At 43.9% G+C, this 22,644-nt stretch overlaps 1 protein-coding gene across 4 annotated transcripts in view; it reads right to left on the bottom strand.

The window, feature by feature from the left end:
* LOC124553713 overlaps nt 1-21,748 on the bottom strand; it is a 194,263-nt gene extending 172,515 nt beyond the window's left edge. For all 4 annotated transcript variants that reach the window (XM_047127610.1, XM_047127611.1, XM_047127613.1 and 1 more), the window contains exon 1: nt 21,541-21,748. The gene's annotated coding sequence lies outside the window, so the exon portion shown is untranslated. The remainder of the gene's footprint in view (nt 1-21,540) is intronic.
* Between the last annotated feature and the right edge of the window lie 896 nt (nt 21,749-22,644).

Genomic DNA, 22,644 nt, shown 5'->3' with positions numbered 1-22,644 from the left:
TGTACCACGTTTGTGCACTCCGCAATTAGGCTTGCAACGGCATGTTTTGAATGAATGGGATTCGTAAATGGTAACGTTTTGGACCTTGGCTCTGACTACTATGGGACATAACATCTGAGGTCATGAGTCCCCTAGAACTTAGAACTACGTAAACCTAAGGACATCACACACATCCATGCCCGAGGCAGGATTCGAATCTGCGACCGTAGCGGTCGCGCGGTTCCAGACTGAAGCGCCTAGAACCGCTCGGCCACACTGGCCGGCGCTTTCAATCTTGGATCGAGAACTGTAGCAACGGCATGTACTTTGTTTGTTTCTATTAATCCTAGCCGGGCTATTAGTGAGTTGTACACATGTTGTTGTAGCTCTTGCGCTGTCGTGGTAGCCCCCTTCCCATTGCATATGGCTAGGATTCGCTGTCTGATTACTGGAATAGCTTTCGAAAGAGAGATATAGTTTTCAGTTGAGATTTCACTTGTTACCACTTCAAATGGCTCCAGCACACATAAACATTCACTCAAAATTAGCCACTCGTCAGCTGTGAGGTTCTCTACACCTGAATACAAAGATGATAAACAGGCTGCAATGCATTCCTTTTGCTCCAATAGACGTTGTAGCAAATAAAACGTACTGTTCCATAGGGTTTCGGTTTCCTGAATCAATTTATGAATACGTTTTTTCATTAGATCCTGGATCTCATTGAGTTTTTCATTAGCATTGCAACTTGCTTTAAAATAGCTAACAATTTTTCTGGCCTTTTCCCGCATTATGCAGAGCTCACTGTTGCTGTTCAAAGAACTTATTACAACTAAAGTGATGGTGTGTGCTAAACAAGGCACATGCTGCATATCTTCTATGTTGCCACTGTGAATAAGTTTTACGGCTGCCGTCATGTTACTGGCGTTGTCAGTTGTGATGCTTACAACTTTGTTCTCAATGTTTCATTTTGAAATCACGTTATCTAACGCCTCACTAATATTTAGCGCTGTATGCTTTTCTGGGAAACGGAATGTCTCGAGAGCTAAAGCTCTCAGGCACCAATTAGTGTTAATGAAACGACCAGTTACAGCAATATATGCCTCACTATTGAGTGACGTCCAAATATCGGTCGTTAAAGAAACACAAGTAGAGTGTTCCACGGCCAAGTTTACAGCCTCTTTCTGTTTATGGTAATCGTCCTCAATCATGAGGCGCAAATTTTTTCGATTTGGTATCGAGTATTGTGGGTCCAACAGTGAAACAAAACGTCGGAAACCAGTGTCCTCAGCGATTGAAAGCGGTTGAAAATCGTCTGTTATCATGGCCAATAGTGCTTCATCTAGCTGTTGTTGCCGTTTACTTCCCTCTATGAAGAGAAAAGTAAGATTTAGATCAGTGCTCCTGCAAGGGGATACGTTATGCTCAACAACTAGTCCAATAAAATTACATATCGTATCGTGCAAAAGCTAGGATAGCAAAGGTTTGATTTTGGGGTATGTTGTATGTTATCGGAATACGATTAAAAAAATCAATGTTTTTTAAGCGTGGCGGACTGCTTCGGACACTATCCGAACTTTTGCACGGAATTCACCTTTTGTACTGTACGTACCTGGATATTTTGCCTGCCTCGCACTATTGGAAGAATGAGCCTCTGTATACATGGACGTCGCTGTTTTATTCCTCGATAAATTGTGCAGTTTAAGATGTCTAATCATGCCCAGTGTGTTTTTTGATACATTACGGAGATTTTTACGACAAATGTTGCAAGTAACGTTATCTCCATCCTCCGTAAGGTATTGCCAGCACCATGATGTTCGTTTTCGAGTGTCCATATTGATTTGAATAACAACTTTACTCGAAAGAAACCTGAGACATACTAGTTACGAGCACAGCGAGCAGCGCGCGTGTTTGTCTGGCGGCGGCATTCAATTTATAAAACAACAGCGGCGCAGCGTATGTCGCCACAGCCAACTGGCGCGCAGCAGCACACGCCGACGAGCCGTTTCTCGTGAGCTTCTCGAAAATTGCTCGAGAACTAGAGGCTCGAGGAATTCTCGATGCACTCGAGTAGCCGCACCTCGCCATCCCATCACTGCTGGGAAGAGGATGCTGTTTTTATGGAAACTGACCCTGAGTGCATTCTGGACAAGCCCTCCACCTCCCCAAACTTGTCCTCAAACGTTCCACAAAAAAACTGAGGCTTCACGGACATGATAGATTCCCCATCAACTCTTGCACATACGAGGTACTGGGGCGAATAAGCTTCACTGCCATCCTCAGCCTGGAGTTCCTCCCGTGGCGTGGATAGCGAGCGAGCGAATTCAAAGTTCTATGGGCCTCAACACTAACAGGATAGTTGTGGAGAAGCAAAGCGGCAAGCTGCTGTTGTGCTTCAGAATCAGAAGTAGTCTCCAAAAGCAAAGTGCCATTGTGTAAATGAGAGTAGGATTTCACAGGGCTGGCAATTGCATCACCACCTTGCTGATTTTGAAATGCATTTACCATTACAAAGGACAGACTGTCTTGAGTACGTGAAAACACGAGGAACTGTGGTGCAGCAGGAAGGGTCTTTGAACTGGGGGCCCCCCTTCATAAGGGGCCAGATCTGCCTTAGGTGATTGTTCACATCTCAGGTCACACCTCCCAAACACCTAAAAGAGGGACCAATTGGCAATTTGGGAAGTCCCTGGGCCTGACCTGTACCAGGGCATACACGCAAACCCTACCTGTCAACCCAGGGCTCGCAATTACACATTACCCAGTCACCTGTTACGTGTCAGATGCGTAGGCTTGGGGTCACATTTCTTGGCATTAAAGTTAGACTTTGCTCACTTAGAGATTTCTGGCAGTGGACCACCAGTAGGAGATGTACTACTCTTCATAGCGTGTCATCTGCCTTGATGCCACCAACTCCGACCAGGGGCTCTCCCCACGGGCACCACCCAGCCATAGCAAAGGCCGCCTGGCAGAATGGCCGGGAGTCCCGATGCCCCAGGGTGACAGGTATCTACTCCTTGGCATACGTGGGGAGTTAATGGTGCATGGATCAGCATAGTGATCCCTGTGTTGTCAGGGGGCTACAACCAACAGGGTACCTGGTGGCCCCACCAAAACAGACTGGCTACCATGCTGGATGTGAGGTGCAAAGAAGTCCATGGCCACTGCCGGCACAGAAAGTGTCACTGCATAGTGCATGGTGAAAAACGCACCCAGGAAGGTGTTCTCGCCTACGAGATGGAGAATGTGCAGGACTACAATGTGATTATGTGAAAGTGGGCTAAAGATCTCAATGCACAATGGACATGATGTACCACGTAAGTTCCCTTCCCCAGTTGGTTCACTCTTTGGGAAAATTTTGAAAAATGGAGGTCAAACCCTACAGGGGAGCATCACATAAAGGCCGAAACTCCTTTTAGCCACCTCTTACGACAGGCAATAATACCTCGGCCCTATTCTTACCCCTGGACCCACAGGGGAAGGGGAGGGGCTGGGTACAAAGGGAAAGGATCAAGTGAGGAAGGAAAAGGCAAACTATGACAGCTGGAAGATGGGTAGTCAGGGAGATAGGTTGACTATGATCACCACCCCATATCAGCAGCGTGACTCCCCCGAGACAGAATGCCGACCTCTGAGGAAGGTCAAAACGGACCAGGAAGAAATGTGAAAGCTCAAAACGGTCATGAGGGTGCAATTTTGTTCCCTGAAGGCAGAGAACAAGTGGACATTGCAATTCTAAGAGCAGCTGTAAATCCTCTCTGTTGGATCAAAGGCTGTAAACGTTCGATTGAAGGAGAGTCATGATGAGGAAAAAACATAGGTGTGCCACCTCGGCAGCTGCTAATGCCAGCCTGTGAAGACCTGCTGCTATAGGGCACAAAGGCAGGAAGATCCTGCTTCATGAGGTCCTCAGAAGCGTTGGCTTTCTTCTGTTGTCAGCCTGGGGAGTCCAACGCAGAAAAATGGTTGGTGGTGCACACTGGCGACACACATTCCAGCTGGGTGATGGTATCATGTGGCAACACCATTGAAGAATATCTTTGAGTTGGTGAAGGAAAAGATGGTTTGCCTTCGTTAGACTGCTTCAAACCTTTCTGGTAGTTGAAGAAGACTCAAGTGTTGGTTGGCTGGAGGGACTGAGGAAGTCTTCACAGGAGTATTCCTTCTGTCCTTTCTGGCCTGACAGTTGCGTAACAGGTGACTTCGCCCCGTGACGTGAGTTGGATGACTTGTTGCACAGCTGGACGAGGAGATGACAATGCTACCATGACACTGGGCGATTTCACAACCTCAGAGCTGAATTTGATGTCACATGTCTGCATGATCGCCACTGCATTTGATACAGCAGAGAGAAGGAGGCATACAATCGCCTTTATGTGTATCCCTACCAAAGGTTACACATTCTGTTGGGTGTTGACAAGAAGCTCTAGTGGGGTTGAAATGATGACATTGGTAGCAGCGCATCGGGTTCAGAATTTGGACTGTGATAATTTCATAGCCTGCTTTGAACTTGGACGGAAACACCATTCTACCAAAGGTGAGAGGAAGAGTGTGTGTGGGCGCTAAGGAGGAATCTACCTTTTCATCACCTGATGGACAGCAATGACACCCTGATCACAGATGTATGACTGAATTTCAGCCTCGGTCAGATTGTCGAGCTGCCTAGTCTAAATAACACCATAATAAAAATTCAAAGTTCTATGGGCCTCAACACTAACAGGATAGTTGTGGAGAAGCAAAGCGGCAAGCTGTTGTTGTGCTTGAGAATCAGAAGTAGTCTCCAAAAGCAAAGTGCCATTGTGTAAATGAGAGTATGATTTCACAGGGCTGGCAATTGCATCACCACCTTGCTGATTTTGAAATGTATTTACCATTACAAAGGACAGACTGTCTTCAGTACATGAAAACATGAGGAACTGTGGTGCAGCAGGAAGGGTCTTTGAATTGGGGGCCCCCTTCATAAGGGGCCAGAACTGCCTTAGGTGATTGTTCACATCTCAGGTCACACCTCCCAAACACCTAAAAGAGGGACCAATTGGCAATTTGAGAAGTCCCTGGGCCTGACCTGTACCAGGGCATACACGCAAACCCTACCTGTCAACCCGGGGCTGGCAATTACACATTACCCAGTCACCTGTTATGTGTCAGATGCGTAGGTTGAGCTCGAGGACCACACAGGGAAGAAGATGAAGAAAGAGGAGCCTCAAATGGCAAAGTGGAGGAAGGATAGGAGAAAGTGAACGAAGAAAGGAAAAAGGAACAAGAAAAATTGGTGAGACTGTTCTTATGTCAGCTACAGACAGTGCGGAACATTCCCAAAAACACTCCAGACATGTTCCCCAAGGAAGGGGAGAAAAATAGCAAGAGGACAGACATGCAGTAGTGAAAGGAAAAGATGCTGCAAGGGCTGGGGCCTCCACTGTAGCCAAGAATGAACCTGCCAAAGAGTGGCGAGGCCCCTGGGGCACATCATTATATTGACACTAACATCTAAGTCATGTGACCCAGGACAGCAAGTCACGTTTCTGTCATTGCACACTGTGTGAAGTGCAGCTGACAGCTATTGTTTCACTGATTTGCAGCTGGAGTCAGCATTGATTTTAACAATAAAACAACTTTTTGTACTGCTATTACACAAGCAGTAGTACAGGTAACCATTTCTACAAAAAGTTCCCACTACTAATGCGACATTACTTTTACTTGTGCCCCAGTGAAACATACTGACAATTCTTTTACAAGCAACAGAATTACAGTTCTTTTGTTGCACTGTGAGTCATTACGTTCATCAATTCCACAGGAGTATAAGACGAAGTATCGATTCAATAGACAGCATAACTTTTCTGACAATATCTTATCAATAGGTGTGAAAGGATTTATTATGCTTTTGTAAGAAGGGAAATTGTTTATATCCTTAAAGTTCTATTTTTACACAAGATAAGCATTTATATTCTATGACTTTTGCCGCAGACAGTGATGCTGATAAGTGAAGCAAACAAAAGTTTGTTGGCAGAATGTTAGTGGTGCTCGCAGCAACAAGAACTGGTTTTAGAGGTATAATTAATAGTCAGTACTCTTCTTCAGCCGTGTCTGACACTATTACAAGCAGCTATGCACCAGGTTGGTTCATTTGGAGTGAAACGAACTAAACTGCAAGGTCATCAGTCCTTTCATCCATTAACCAGCAAACCAAGAGTGGTATTCAAGGGAAGGAAGCAAAAGACAAATCCTAGAAAGCTTAAGTGTAACGAATACAATGAAAATAAACACAATAAAAGCCCAGAAAAAAAGACAGCACAGAGAAGTCGTTAAAAGATCAGTAAAGGTAAGGCATTAAAAGCCATGCTTGGCCACCCTGCAAAGGCAGACAAGGGACCTCTGGAAGGGGAGGGGGGACAGGGAGCTGAAACAATTAGGCCAAAAGGCCTTACCTTACAGGGATGAATTGAAACCACCTTCACACACAAAATGCAACACTCGGTCAGCCGAGATGCCATCTGCTACCAAGAGGGAGCATGTCAGAAAGATTAGAATGCCATCTCAAACTAGATAAAATTAGGGCAGTCTTTGCGTAAGTGGGCCACCATCATGCGGACTTCGTATCGGCACTGAGAGGGATCCTCGCATTGGAGAAGGTGCCCATGGGTCAGCCAAGTGTGGCAAAGTGGAGTCTACAGAGGATGGTGGATTGCCTGCGGAAAGCAGGAAAGCATACAGGGAAAACTGCCACATGGTCGTGGTCTCCTAAATTATCCTCAGTCTGTTTGGGGAGATCAGGGCAGACCATTCTGAGTTCCAGACTTCCGGGAATCTACGGTGCATAAAAAACAAAAGGTCAGGTTCTGGGAGCCCCATCTCCAGAACCGGTATCCTGGTGGCCAACTTGGCCAACCAGTCAGCGCATTCATTTCCTGAAATCCCAACAGGGCCAGGATTCCAAACAAAAACGACTGGTTGTCCATCTTGGTGGCGGTCTGAGACAAGATCCTGGATATATATGACCAGTGTGTGAGAGCCCGGGCAATAGCCCGAAGGCAGCCACGGGAGTTGTTACAGATTATGATACTCTTCCCAGTACAAGTATGAACATGGCTAAGGACTCATTTAATGGCCATCAATTCAGCAGTGAAGATGGTGCAGCCATTTGGCAGAGAGTGGTGTTCACTACATTGTGCATGTGTGTATGCAAGGTCTGTTCATCCATTGATTGTTGAGCCCTCAGTGATTATCACTTCTGAAACCAAATACCTCTCAAGGATAGCCAAGAACAAGCATTGAAAGAATGTCGGTTCAACGAAATCATTTGGATCAAATAAGACATTGAGGCAAATCTGAGGTCAGGGCACAAGCCATGTAGGCAGAAGCAATGTCTTCCTGACTAGAGGAGACAGTGGAAGAAGTTAAAGTTCTGAACAGAGATGTGGGAGGCATGCAGCAAAAGTAAACCCAGTTCTGGGTCACATTTGTGGGAGTTTCAGGGAAGCTACAAACGCATATAGCATAATTCAGCAGCAGTTGAAGTAATGGAGGGACTCCAGCCTCAACTATCTGGCTGTTCACCAGACTAGTTCAGAAGGCTCCTGTCACAAGTTGGATCCCACAAAGATGAATGGGATCCAGTACCCACAAAGCTGAGGGTGATGCCCAACTATACACGAGGCTTCCATATCAACACGGGACAGAATCAGGGCTTTTTAGAACCGCAAAACAGTAGAGTGATCTGCACCCAAGCTAGTGTTGCTGAAGCAGCAAAGTGTATTGAGGCGTCGCCAGCACTTTTACTAAGTTGGTGAAGGTGGGGAAGTCAGGTCAGCTGGGAATCTAAGACTAGTGCCAGAAAGTGGTGTCTTTCAACTACAAATAGTAATTTATCATCTAGGTACAGCTCTGGATTTGGGTGGGCAGTACGACAGCAACAGAAGTGCATGACGTACGTCTTGCAGCTGAAAACCAAAAGGCATGGGTGAGAGCCCATGACTGTGCCTGTAGGTGACATCCAGCAGCAACCATGCTAGAAGAGCAATAATAAAAGCAAAAATAGTCGCCATGTAAGGAGGGGGATACCGAGGACACTACAGCTGTCATTAGATCATTGATGGCAACTAGAAAGAGGGGGATGCTCAGTATGGAGCCATGCAGAATACTCACTTGAACCTAGAATGTACAATGCGACAAAAAGTTCTTTACAAAAATTGAGTGTGGACCCTGGAGACCATACTTCTGTAATGTAGTAAGGATGCTGTGATGCCACATCATGTTATAACCCTTGTGTAGGTCAAGAAAGACAGCAATGGAGGTGCTGATGATGAGCGCCAAGCCTCAAGGGGCCAACACAGTTGCATGCTCACAATGTCTTGCAGCAACTTACAGCTAATTTCAAGAGGGCGATAAATGTCTATTTCAAGAGAGTTCTTACCCAGTTTCAGTACAGTAACTATCGCACTTTCTCACCACTGATATTGGAATACCCCTCAATCCAGATCCAACTAATGAGGCCAAGGATCCAGTGCTGACAATCCACTGAGAGATGTTTCACCATTTGGTTGTGAATGTGGTCTGGCCCTTTGGCTGTATCAGGGCAATGGGCTAAGGCACTGGAGTGTTCCAATCCACTGAATGGAGCATTATATGGCTAAAGATGGAGAGTAGTAAAAGATAAGCATACTCGCTCCTCTGCTGTTTTATGAGCTGAAAGGCGGGGTGGTAGCTCCCAGACGCAGATGCACAAGCATAATGCTCAGCAAAATGCTTGGCGACAGCATCTGCATCAGTATACATTGCACCATTTAAGGAATTACTTGCTACACCTGCAGGGGACTGGAAACCATAGTCATTTGATAGTTGCCCATAAATGAGATGGAGACACACATGATGCAATGCTGGGAATATACGAGTAGAATCCCCAGTATTTTTGCTTTCATTGTTTTCTAAGGTAGCGAACACTGGCACAGAGCCGTTTACTGGCAATGAGGTGCTCCACTAAAGGGTGCCACTTATGGCATTGGAGAGCCTGCCCACAGCTGCACTGATCTTTGAAGTCCACCAGGGTACCATCTTCTGATGGGGGAGTCCCTAAAAAGAAAGGATGGCTTTATTGGCTGTCAAAAGAGTGGCTACTTTTGTATGCTAAACAGCCACAACAATACTGCCTTGCGATGGGGAATTAAGGATGACAGCAGAGGTGAATCCATCCCAGTCAGCGAGACAGAGAACCCATCTGGTTGGTCATCCAGAAGAGCAATGCTGAGGGCAAGACAGGGTGATTGGGAAGTGATCACTACCACACAGACATCATAGGCCCTCCAATGGATAGATGATAGAAGACTAGAACTGCAAAAAGAGAGATCAATGGCCAAGTAAGTCCCATGTGCCACAATTAAGTGTGTAGGGGTACCAGAGTTCAAGGGGGAAAAGATACAGTTGTGTCAGTTAAGTTTCAGTTTCTTTTCCACAACTAGTGATCATTTTTCCACCTCACCAAGGTTTATGGGCACTGAAGACATCCAAACTAGGAATAGTGTGGGGAACTGACAGAGTAATGCAAATAGTACATCCTGGTACATGACTACAGGATGGAGATAAACATTACAGATGGTAAAATACTGATGTACCTGTACCTGACCAGCCACAGGCTCCAATGTAGTATCAAGAGGCACAAGGCCACTGTGCATAGAGTCCAGCACATACCAACAAACTCCACCTGGTATTCTCTCTCAGTCAGTACAATTCTTAAAATAACCTCAGTAGCCACATAGGGCAGAGGTCTAAGTTCTGGAAACCTTGTTTCCTGGATAGCAATACAGAAGGCAGTTTATGTGCTTGAAAGCTGTTGTAGCTCAGCCAGGTAGTGGAAAAATTAACTACACTTCCACTGGAGGATAAGACCATGTGAATACTGTGAGGGCATGAAGCGACGGGGGGAGGGGGGGGGGGGGGCATGCAGGTTATGACCCAGGGTCAAGTACTACCACCAGTTGAGATGTCAAGTGATCCAGTGAAATAGTTTCTGTGAGATGCTGCGTAGTGAGATCTGGTGCCTGAAGGGCCACTGGGATCTCCAGCTTGGCCACATAAGCAGTAAGATCGGTTGGTTTAAAATGGGTGGGGGTGAGGGGGTGGGGAAGAAACCAAACTGCAATGTCATTGGTCCCTTGTTCCTGGTAAAATAATTACACAAGGGAAAGAAGAAAAGAAAGGAGACAATACATCACAATAACGGGGGAAAGGAGAACCAGAAGGGCAACCAACACTACTATGGACAAAATAGGAAAAGAAAATCACAGAGAGAAGCAAGAAGCAGGTAGAATGGGTAAAAAACAAGAGCAGATGACTGTGGCTGGCTGAGCAGGAGAATAAAAAGGAAAAGCTAGCCACTCTGCGACACATTTAAACATCCACCCTAAAAGCATTAGAGTGCAGAACAAAAAGGGACAAAGGACATGGGCTAAAACTTATATATGATAATAAAACCCACCATCATGTATAATATGTAAAACTAAAATAGCCGATGAGGCATTGTCAGCTAAAATTAATGGCAAAGAGTCCGAAAACTGAAGAGTCCATTGCAGGCAGCCACAGAATGACACCTCACTAAGATATGGGCCATTGTCAGCCGGGAGCCGCATTGACACTGAGGTGGGTCATCAAAGCACAGAGGTAGCTTTGTGTCACCCAAACGCGGCCAATGCAGAGCCAGCAGAGAACCAGAGTCCCTGCGAGAGACTCGCATGGAGGACAGCCACACATTCATAGTCTCAATGGTACGCAGATTGTTGTGCATGCTGAAGTTATGCCACTTTGTCTCCCAAAGCCGCAAAACCTTGCGATGTAGTACTGAATGTAGGTCTGTTGCAGAGAGGTCAATCAACTTAAGTGGTTTCCGTGTAGCCTGTTTGGCCAATCTGTTGGCACGTTTGTTGCCTGGGATTCTGATATGACCTGGGGTCCAGACAAACACCACTGAACGACAAGACCTTTCCAAGGCATAGATGGGCTCTTGAATGGTCGCTACCAAAGAACGACGAAGGTAGCACTGGTCGATAGCTTGTAGGCTGCTCAAGGAGTCAGTATGCAGAAGAAACGACTCCCCAGGACATGAACAGAAGTGCTCAAGAGCACGAGATACAGCCATCAGCTCGGCTGCAGCTTGTAACGTCTAGTAAGAAACAAAAACAACATATTATGTAGTAACGAGAAAATTATATGTATCATATTGTGTTATTGTATAAAATTATGTATTTTTTTTAATTATTTATTTTTGAGAACATCTGCGTCGGCGAGTAATGAAACCGCCACAGACGATAAATGTCGAACAAAGATTAAAATAAGTAACTAGTATATAATACGTGACGCACATCAATTTCTTTGTCTTCTTCATCTGGGAGTCGAGCGAGTAAGATATCCTGTGTCGTAGTAGCGAACGCTAGTGTAGCATTCTTTTGTCGAGACTAAGAGATGTACGCCATTACGTGTGAATTCATAAAGGTGTGTAACAATTGAAATATTTAAATGTTTTAATAGAGTTATGTAAATGAAAACTTGCATTGTTAATTGTTAAAGCTTGCTTGCCTATTATCCCATCCTGTTGAGACATTTTTCAGTTATATAAATATTATCTGTGGTGCTGAGCTGCGTGGCGAACGAAAGAGCCGCTGCCGCGGCGTATTCAAACGACTTCCAATATAGTCTATCATACCGCAAGAAAGCGGTAAATTAACAGTAAAATAATATTATTTCTTTTAGCTTCCAGACTTGCAGTGCAGATCAGCAGATTTTATGATGTGTTGCAGGTTGACGCGGGCTGCTGATAGTATATAACTCACAGTACAAATAAGTTAATGTACCGTCAAAATCTAATAGGAATCTTGCTGTGCTCCGTTCTGGTCTGGCAAACTTTATAGTGAAAAGTATTTTTTTAATAAGAGTTTCATGTTCTTGTGCTAGTCGTGGCATTGAATGGTGTTTTACCGAGAAACAAAATCCACTGCAAAATTTTGTTGTTGAACGATCATACGAACTGTAACATCAGTGTTCATAACCAAGTAATTTCAATTTTCAATAACTATAAAGTAGGGAAGATATGTTGATTTTTAAGATTGAGTTACAGTCACGAAAAAACGTTCCTGTAATTGTAGGCCAGATACAGAACAATAAGATCTCAATATATATATTTTGCTTTGTTAAAAGGTAATGATGATAAAGAAATTCAAAGCACGGCATTACTAACAGATATTTCACGGCTCTTTTCGTATATGCGTTATTACGTGAGCAATAACAAAAACAAAACCAAAAATAAATAGAAAAGAGTATATATATATATATATATATATATATATATATATATTACGCCGACAAAAAACGCGAAAAGCTGTCGTGCAAGGAATGCTGTTCAATATGTCCTCCATTGACATATGCGAAGCTGACATGATCATCAGCCATCGAGCCATCTGTGTAAACCACTTCATGGCCTCGGTACACATCAAGAATCGGAGGAAGTTGTGGCAGAGAGCCTTAGGGCTATATGAAAGGTCCAGGCAAAGCCGCAACCTAGTTGTACACCACAGAGGTGTATGTGAATGGACCTCAAGTGCAAGTGGTAAAGGCAAGAACTCCAGTTTGGAAAGAAGGGATCTCACACGAACTGCAATCGGAAGCCCTGGCGTGAACTGCCGATGCAGGACATGAACTGCTTGTGGGTGGGGAAAAGAAGATGGTGATTCAGATGCGCAGGAGAACTACCAACTTGTGCAACGTAATTGGCCAGCAGTTATGCATGCCTAACCTGCAATGGAGGGATTCTGGCCTCCACAAGGATGCTGGTCACCATACTCATCCTAAAAGCTCCCATCCCTAGGTGAACGCCACAGTGGTGCACTGCGTCTAGTAAATGCATCACTGAGGGTGCCACCACCCACACTCCCATAGTCAAGGCAAGATTGAACAAGGGCTCTGTAGAGCTGCAGCAATGTAGAACGATCTGCACTGCCACTGGTGTTGCTCAGGCAGCGGAGGGCAGGCACTGAGGTGCTGCCAACACTTCCACTTAAGCTGACGAAGGTGAGGAAGCCAAGTCAATTGCACGTCGAAAACCAGTACTAAGAATCGATATGTCTCCACTACAGTGAATGGATCGTCATTAAGGTGAAGTTCTGGTTCTGAATGAATGATACGATGCTGAAAGAAGTGCATAACACATGACTTTGTGGCCAAAAACTGGAAACCGTGGGCTAGAGCCCATGACTGTACCTTCTGGATGGCTCCCTGCAGGTGCCACTCAGCAGCACCAATACTGGTGGAGCAGAATGAAATGCAGAAGTCGCCTGCATACAGAGAAGGTGAGATGGACACCCTACAGCTGCTGCTAGACCATTAATGACTACTAAAAATAGGCACACATTCAATATGGAGCCATGGGAGCACCAACTTGGACTATGAAAAGTATGAAGAGCCAGGAAATTTTGGATAAAAATCGGGAGAAGACCTCAGAGACCCAACTCGTATAATGTTACAAGGATATGATGTCTCGGGATCGTGTCACACTTTTCGTAAATCGAAAAAGATGGCAACCAGTACTTGGCGTTTGCAAAAGACTGTTTGAATGGCAGACTTGAGGGCCACAAGATTATCAGTGGTAGAGCAACCCTGGCAGAAGTTCTCTGACATGGACCCAGTAGGTCACGTCACTCCAGGACCCGACCCAACCCAACCGCCGACACACCATACGTTCCAGCAGCTTACAAAGAATGTTGGTGAGGCTGATAGCTATTCACAGCAAGCTGGTTTTTACCAGATTTTAGCACCGGAATGATGGTGTTCTCCCACCATTGCGATGGAAAGACGCCATCACACCAGATCCGGTTTAAGATGTCAATCATCTGACTGAATCTGATCTGGCCCAGGAGCTGTGTCACGGCAATGTGCAAGGACACTGAGGAGCTCCCACTCTGTAAATGGGGTGTTACAGGATACACTGTGGCATATAGTGAACGGGAGGACTTTCCCTTACAGCTGCCATTTGAGAGTGCGAAAAGTTGAGAGGTAATTCTCTGACTCAGAGGCTCAAGCGTACTGCTCAGCAAAGTTCTCAGCAATCGTGTTTGCATCATTAGACAACACTCCATTTATGTTAATACCAGAGACACCTGTTGGTGTCTAGTACTCAAAACAACATGTGATCTTCATCCAGTCTTTGGATGGTGACTTATGGTACCCAATGGTCGAGACATATTTCGACCAACATTCCTGCTTCTGTTGTTTGATAAGTTGGCGAACGCGGGCACGGAGCCATTTAAAGGCTATTAGGTGCTTCAGGGAAGGGTGCCACTTATACTCCTTAATTGCTTCAGCGACTTCCAGCGACCACCAAGGCACTGCCTTTCGCCAGGGGGCACCCTAAAGAGCGAGATATTGTGGTTTCTGCCAAATAAAACATATAGTCACCTGCTCAACCATCACATTCATGTTACTGTGTGGGGGGATATTCAATAGTGACAGCAGAGGTGAACATTTCCCAGTCCACCTTGTTCAAAGCCCATCTGGGCAGGTGTCCGTGGGCCTGCCACCGGGGAGGGCGATTGACAGGAAGATGGGGAAGTGGTCACAATCACATAAGTCATCATGTGCTCTCCAGTGGATAGATGGGGGAAGTCCTGGGCTGCAAATTGATAAGTCAATGGCCGAGTAACTACCATCAGCCACACTGAAATGTGTGGCGAACCCAGTATTTAAGAGGCAGAGGTCGAACTGAGACAGTACAGTTTCGGCATCTCTGCCTCAGCCAGTAAGCACAGTACCACCCCACAAGGGGTTATGGGCATTAAAATCTCCCAAAAGTACGAAAGCTTTAGGGAGCCGGTCAAGTAGCGTCGTTAATACATTCAGGGATACTGCAACATCTATACATTGCAGGAGGAGCTCTAGCTAGTGTTACCGAGGCATCAAAGTGCACTGATGTGTCACCAGCATTTTCGCTTAAGCTGGCACAGGTGGGAAAGCCATATCAGCCAGGAATTGGAAACCAGTCCCAACAAGTGGTATGTCTCAACCACAGAAATTAACTGACCGTCTAGGTAAAGCTCTGGGTGTGGATGGGCAGTATGATGGTGACAGAAGTGCACAATACGAGTCTTGGTGGCTGAAAGTTGTATGATGATGATCACGATGATGAGTTGAGGTGAGGGCTCTCAATATCATGACTATTAGCACCCTGATAGAAAGTCAGCACGCCAATCTCATGGATGGAGACGAAGGCTGTCCCCACATCTGGAGCAGTCGATAATGCATTAAATTATGCCTCCCTTTCCCATCAATTTAAGGGCAAGGCCTGATAGTTCACAAAATTTCACCATTCTTAACACTAGAATTAGTATCAATGAGGACTGGCAGATCTGCATCAAGACAGAGGGTTGCCCAAACATCAGTATATATGACACACATTGCCAAAATATGCTGAACTGAACATGGCACACCATAAGCCTCACAGAGTGGCGGATCCTCCTGCCAGAGGAGGAAGCCATGGGGTAAAGGGGTATGTCCAATGCGCAACCTGGTGAGCAGAACATCCTTCCAACGGTGAGCGGGACATGAAGTCCACCATACCTGTGTGGTAGATTTCAGTGACCATAATTTGTTTTCTGTCACCTGCAGCCATTCAGTCTCCCACTGATGCATGACGTGTCAGTCGGAAGATGAGATGATGGCATGCAACAGGGTGGGCCACTGATGGACAACACCATCCCAACATGCTTTCTTGGCTGCTTTGTCAGCCGTGTTGTTTCCATGTATCCCAATGTGGCCAGGTATCCAGCAAAAGATCACCACCTTGCCATGGTATTGGAGCTGCTGTAAGGAGTTATGGATGAGCTGAATCAACTGGTCTGCTAAATACATTTGCTGATGTGCTTGTAGTGCATTAAGATAGTCAGAACAGACAAGAAACTTTGTACAGCAATATCTGTGAATCCTCTACAGTGTCATCATAATACCATATGACTCCGCACCATAATTTGTAAATTGTTCCGGAGGACATACAGCAGAACAGCTGAGGACATTCTCTTGCTGGGATCCATCTGCATAAACAATGGTAAAACTGTGGTACATACTTAAAATGGAAGAAGACAGAGTTGTAAAAAGTTTTCTTGTACCATATCAAGCTTAAAATCACTTTGGGCCTCCAAAGACATCAAGGCAGTAACACATTCCACCCCTGGCTGTGTATTTGAATGTCTAATAGATCCAGATCCTCAAGACAGTCAGTAGCACATAGCCCAAATGACTTGGTCGCATGGGGCCGATTCCTGAACAGCCATTCAAAGTTGGGTTCAATCACTGCACTAAATAACAATGACTGATGCTGAGATTTTCAGTGTCTGTCGAGCCAAAAGGATACATAGCTGAATCCAGCTAGTGGTGGTTCACCAGCCCCTGCGCAAACGCTCTGAATTGGGCTGGTCTGAAGGCTCCAGTCCATATCTGAATGCTCTCATGGTGGTAAGCACGTAACGTCTTGAGTTAGGAAAAAGAAGCTGATCCATAAACCATGTTGCCATAATCCAAACATGATCAAATAAATGTGCTATAAAACTGCAGGAGGTAGGACTTGTCGGCTCCCTCATGCTCTTCTGATAAAGCATTTCAAAATACTCTATGACTGGAAGCCCTTTGTTTATAGCTCTTTCAAGTGTGGGAGCCAAGTTAATCTCGAGTCAAATAATAAACCCAAAGAACGCATAGTTTCCTGAAAACATAAAATATTGTCCCCCTTTGTGAGCACTGGTCAGATAAAACTTCGATGAGCATGGTTAAAATTGACACATGTAGTCTTTTCTGGTGAGAGCCAAAAACTAGTGTCATGTCCCACATTTCCAGCCTCCTAATGGTCAGCTGCAGCTGCGTCATTGTTACAGCAAGATCAGAGGAAGGGTAGATAATTTCGAAGTCATCCACAAACAAAAGCATCTGACAGGGCTCCTGACTGCGGAGAAGATGCCATCGATAGTAATGGCAATCAATGTGACACTAAGTACACTGCCTTGGGAGACCCCCTTCTCTTGTGTACAGCAGTCCGACAAGGCATCTCAATGCGATGTCCAAAACACTAGTCCTCGAGAAAGTATTGGATAATAAGTGGCAGACATCCACACAGTCCTCATTCATAAAGTTGAAGAAGGATGTTGTATCTCCAAGTAGTGCCGTATGCTTTTTCGAGGCCAAAACACACACAAACCAAATGGTTTCAGCGTCAGGAAGACTCATGTATCACCTTCTCCAGTAGAATTAAGTTGTCAAAGGTGAAACAGTAGCATCTGAAGCAGCACTGGAGCGGCTCAAGTGACCTTGGGATTTGAGCAACCAGATGAGGCAGCGGTTAACTAAGCATTCAAGAGTCTTAACCATACAAGTCGTAAGGGCTACACTCCAGTAAGGGGACTGTAACATCGAAAATGCAGATAAAATATCTTGTGTGAAATTCAAAATTTTTGGGCGTTTAATATCTGTTCATAACTTGCACTGTACATATGATTCTGAATCTGTAGGCATTGCTAGAGAACCTATATTAAATATGTAATGGAAGCAACAGTGTATTTAATGGTTCAAATAGCTCTGAGCACTATGGGACTTAACTTCTTAGGTCATCAGTCCCCTAGAACTTAGAACTACTTAAACCTAACTAACCTAAGGACATCACACACATCCATGCCCAAGGCAGGATTCGAACCTGCGACCATAGCAGTCGCACAGTTCCAGACTGTAGCGCCTAGAACCACATAGCCACTCCAGCCGGCCCAGTGTATTTATTTCTGGCTGTATATAACTGGTTGTAATAATACTGTAAATTGCTGGGTAATAGCCAAGGAAACTTTCATTTTCAATATATCAATAGCAATAATGAAATGGTAGTAGCAGAGTTGTCGTTCATCTTCGAGTATGGAGAGTGTCACGCTGTGAGCAGAAAGGAAGCAGAGCAGCTTGAGCGATGAAAGAGTGCGGAAATGTTTGTTGTGTGCCCCCACAGATACAGTGTGTAGCTATAACTGTGCCAATGTATGCGCACCACATTCGTTAACCAATGAGCACCGAGAGCATGATAAGAGTGGATAGGCAGAGGAAGCTGCAATTCTAACTACTGCCTGTCCCATAACTATCCGTGGCTCTGGAGATGACAGGGTTCTCAATCAGCACCAGTAGCAACAACAGAGGCAGCTCAGCACTGTCCTTGTCTACATTCTTCACTGTCCCCACAGCTACAAGACCGTAAAGTTACATTTTTACAAAATATGGCTATCCTTTTAACTTACAGGGCACCCATGTTGTCATTGTCCTACGACGTTATTAGCAAGCAGGGTTTTTTTCCTTTCCATGAAAATTAATTAGCTATTTACTGCCAGTTTTGTTTGTTTGGTAATGACCAGTTTCAGCCTAAATTTTCTGCCTCAGCGACTGTTCATTCTTGTATTTCAGACAGAAGCGTCCGATCCCACGCGTCGGCTTTGACCCGTGACGTAAGGGTGTTGTCGTGTGTGACGTCATGACGGCGCGGAGTTTGGTTTGAGTGTGGCTGTCTCCAGTTCTGTTTTATCTTATTTTATTTACTTTTCGGATCTGTTCGTTCTATCTCGTGAGATTTTTTTTAAATTTAAAAATACTTATTACTTACTTTAATTATCTGTTTCCTCCAATTTCTGTTTTAGTTTATTATATTTATCTTCCTGATCTGTTCGTTCTATCCCGTGAGATTTTTTTTTAAGACAAAAAACACTAATCAACTACTGAAGCATCTTTATCTTCTATGGGTTGCATGGCTGTCTTCACTTACACGTTGTAACTACGCAAGGCGTCCAAATTTGTTTATATTTGGTTTGCCCCCCACCCAAAACACCCCATTTCCCGCGCTTGTCCCGTTAGTGTCATTAGGCTTCTTGTGGAAAGAGTGTGTGTTTGCTTTTGTTTCCGCCATATTTGTGACGTCATGGGTCAAAGCAGACGGGCGGGATCGGACGCTTCCGTATTTCCCAGAGGCTTAACTAATTTTCAGTTTCATTCACTTAAAGTAATGTAAAATTTCACTGGCAAAACTAATAACTAAAGATGCAGCACAAATTGTGCTCTCTTAATTTCATTTATTCTATAAACAGCTTAGCAAGTGACTTCTGTTCACTTAGTATGTATTTTATTGTTATTTTTAAAGTAAAATCAATTCAACCTTTCAATTATCAACAGTAAATTGCTTGCCTTTTTCTAAATTTTGCATTACATTACATGGTTTCTGAAAGTAATTTTTTACATATCAAAGTTTTAGTTACACTTATTTAACCGGTAACATCATTTAACTTTACTTTCAAAATTTAATCTTTCAGAACATAACTGCAAACTCAGTGATTTCTGATTCATTTATGTTCTCATGAAATGCTGTGTTGTGGAAAAGGGTGACGACCTCCTGTTGCCATGCTATTGATTAAATTTCTTTGCCATTACCTTTCGTAAGATTCTGGAAATTCATAGTCCTAGTGGGCTGGCGACCGTTTAGTTATCCCCGTTTTCAGCTAATCAGTATTTATAGTATTATAAGTATTTTATGTATTAAATATTACAGGGCACCCTGCTTCCCCATATGTGGTTCATGGGCAATTGCACTGTATTCCACACCGTTCTAAATTATCATCAGTATTTAGATTAGATTCTTCTTTCAGAAGGCTCTGTTTTATTCTTTCCTCCAACTAAGTGGTATTAAATTACAATGAAATGAAAGCCGTTATCTGCTTACAGGCGTTGACATACGTCAACAGGGACACATAAAAATGTGTGCCCCGACCGGGACCCAAACCCGGGATCTCCTGCTTACATGGCAGATGCTCTATCCATCGGAGCCACCAAGGACACAGAGGACAGTGCGACAGCAGGGAATTATCTACACAAACAAGTGCGTGTTAGCATACTCCAGTAACAAGCAATATAAATGGAGTAAGTTAACAGAGGCAAGCATATTCTCGATCATAGCAGCAACTAACGACCAACTACTAGTAGTAGTAAATTTCGTCGTCTGATCTATACCTAGTACCAAACGAACAGGACGAAAATTATGCTGCAAACCATTAACAATATGACAATTAACAACCGAAAACAATTCAGTTGTCAGAAATCATGTCCGTTGAAATACCTCACAGAATATCAACAAAACTATACACTGAAAACATTAAGTACCAATCACACAGCACTAATTCCAGTGGAGCAGTAATATCACTCACAACCAGCTCAGAAACAAAAACATCCCATACCCGACTGTACCACCGCTTAATGCTCACCACTTACGCTTCTGCACACATGATCCATTTCAAAGACGCTGCGCCACAATGACGTCACAACATAATTATGTCACGGGCCAAATCCGATGGGTGGTACCGTAATTTTCTGTTGACCCCTTATGCTTATTTACCAGGGCTATTGACATGGCTGATGTGAATATATAACGCCTTTATAACCTGGTTCGTGGAAAATATTTCATAACCATGAAAGATAGATTAGAAATGCAAATATCGTGCTTGATTTAGCAATGTCGTTTGCATGCACTTACGCACAAATAGTTCAAATAATAGTGTACAAATGCATTAGCATGGTATCATCATCGAAGTGTAACTACAGACGGAGCTCATAAAACAATTCTACTACTTCATAAAATATGACAATGACTATCTTTAACAGCTGCAAATTTAATGCCGACACAGTTGCCAAGTCCTATATTGCGCGGAAATTAAAGATGGGAGGGAGAAAGATAATGTTCAGATAAATGACAAACTTAATAGAATCTGCTTAAAATTCCAACACAGTTAAGAAAATAAAACTTGTATCTGCGTCTTCTCATGGGACAGTTTGAAAACACGCTCTAGTACTCACAATTTTTTAACACTTTAGGATTCTTAAACGGTAGGCAATATGCAGCCAATGAGAACTTCCGCAGCAACATGTGGTTGTGAAATGATGGTGCAACTAGAGTGGAAAAAGTAACATGTGCTGATGAAGTTTTTAAAGGCGTGTGAGTGAGTGCAAAAATTAACAGATTCATGTACTGGAATATTAACACGACCTATAGAAACGTGCGAAACAGGTAATATACTTCAGCACGTAATAAACACCAAATCTTCCTGAAAGTATGCAAGAACTAACTTCCTTCCCGGGGGAGGGGGGGGGGGGGCGCAACAACACGAGTGGGTTATGTAAACAAACAACAAGTACTCCACTGTACGCAAATAATTGGTTAAATAAAATAAACGCCACGAACAACTTTTACATTCTCTTCTCACGGCAGAAAACGAGGACGCCCGGTCGGCTAGTACCATGGTCCTAAATCACATTCACAATGAACATTAAGACGCTGATCGTATCAACTAAACAAGATTACAGAGACGTATGAAGGGCTAAATGCCGGTGCAGAACGGAAACGTTTAGGTAGCGAAAGTGTTTCCGTTTATGTTGAAAACTACGTTGAAAATATGCATTGTATCAGACGGAGGTTGCCTCGTACTCGTTCTCACGCATACATCGAGATTATAGCTAAAGCAGGGCAGCACTCACCTTACGCTAAGCAGACAGCGAACAACATGTAGTTTGAAGACGCAGTGTAGGCTTCGTGTTACCTTCTTGCATAATCAGTCTCCATTCGGCATGTACATAATGTTGGAAGAAACTGGTGTCCTGTTTCAAGTTTTGTTTAACACACTGCTGTTTGCAATTGTCACACGAGCACGTATCACAAACACGACTGGTTACTTCCCAAGCGGTATAACCGGTACGAGCAAAGATGCTTGCTGTTGCTGTCAGGTAAATTGACTTTTTGCAGCCAAAGATACTCTTTAGCAAGAAGGATTATTTCGATGAACAAAAATAAATAAATAAATTACTACATGACATTTAGCAGTTGACAAATGACGCTCTTCTGAGTATATACATTTGGAATACAAAATTAATCCGATTGGGAAATTGTTTGGGGTGACATCATCACCTTGTGAGGTTAAACTGTTTAAATAGTTACGTAAGTTTTGATTTAACGTTTATGTACTACCTTTCGGTGGTTTGCAGCTGATAAATGTTAATGGATTGATTTAATTTTCTTTCAAGGAGCGATTAATAGTGTTGAAAGCGGTGTGGCAGTGATATTTTTCATGACTGGAGCGAAGTGATATCAAAAGTGCGCGAGAGTTTTTTTCTGGTCATGTGTTGGTTTTTATCTTTGCCGTAAGACTATAGAGTCTCCTAGTTTTTGTTACTTCTCTGTTTTTTTTTTTAAGTTTCTTCTCATTGTGAGTTTTTGCGAATAAATATTTTTACGTTAACACATTATACCGGACGGCTATGCAATTATTTGCTGTAGGCAAGTAGCCTACATAATTGGTGACCTCCAATCAAGGAACTTTAACCTTTCATCAGCTATGTCGAACATTAACTGCAAAAGCAATGAGGGACGACGGCAAACGATACGGTTCGATAACGGAAGAAATTCATAGGCTTCAGAATGAAATAGAAACTTTACCGTTGCATATTTCGAAAGATATGAACTTCAAGCATATACCGGACCAAAGGAATGACGTTGGTTCAACAGCCATGGCACACACCAGCAAGGCAACATCATCGGAAACTGGGACTACTGCAGCACAACCACAGCAAATAACAGCAATGGAA

Source organism: Schistocerca americana, chromosome 11 (genome assembly GCF_021461395.2).
Source record: "Schistocerca americana isolate TAMUIC-IGC-003095 chromosome 11, iqSchAmer2.1, whole genome shotgun sequence".
In the NCBI taxonomy this organism is placed as follows: Eukaryota; Metazoa; Arthropoda; class Insecta; order Orthoptera; family Acrididae; genus Schistocerca; species Schistocerca americana.
The sequence above is the reverse complement of the archived record's forward strand: the minus strand, read 5'-3'. Positions and strand labels throughout refer to the sequence as shown.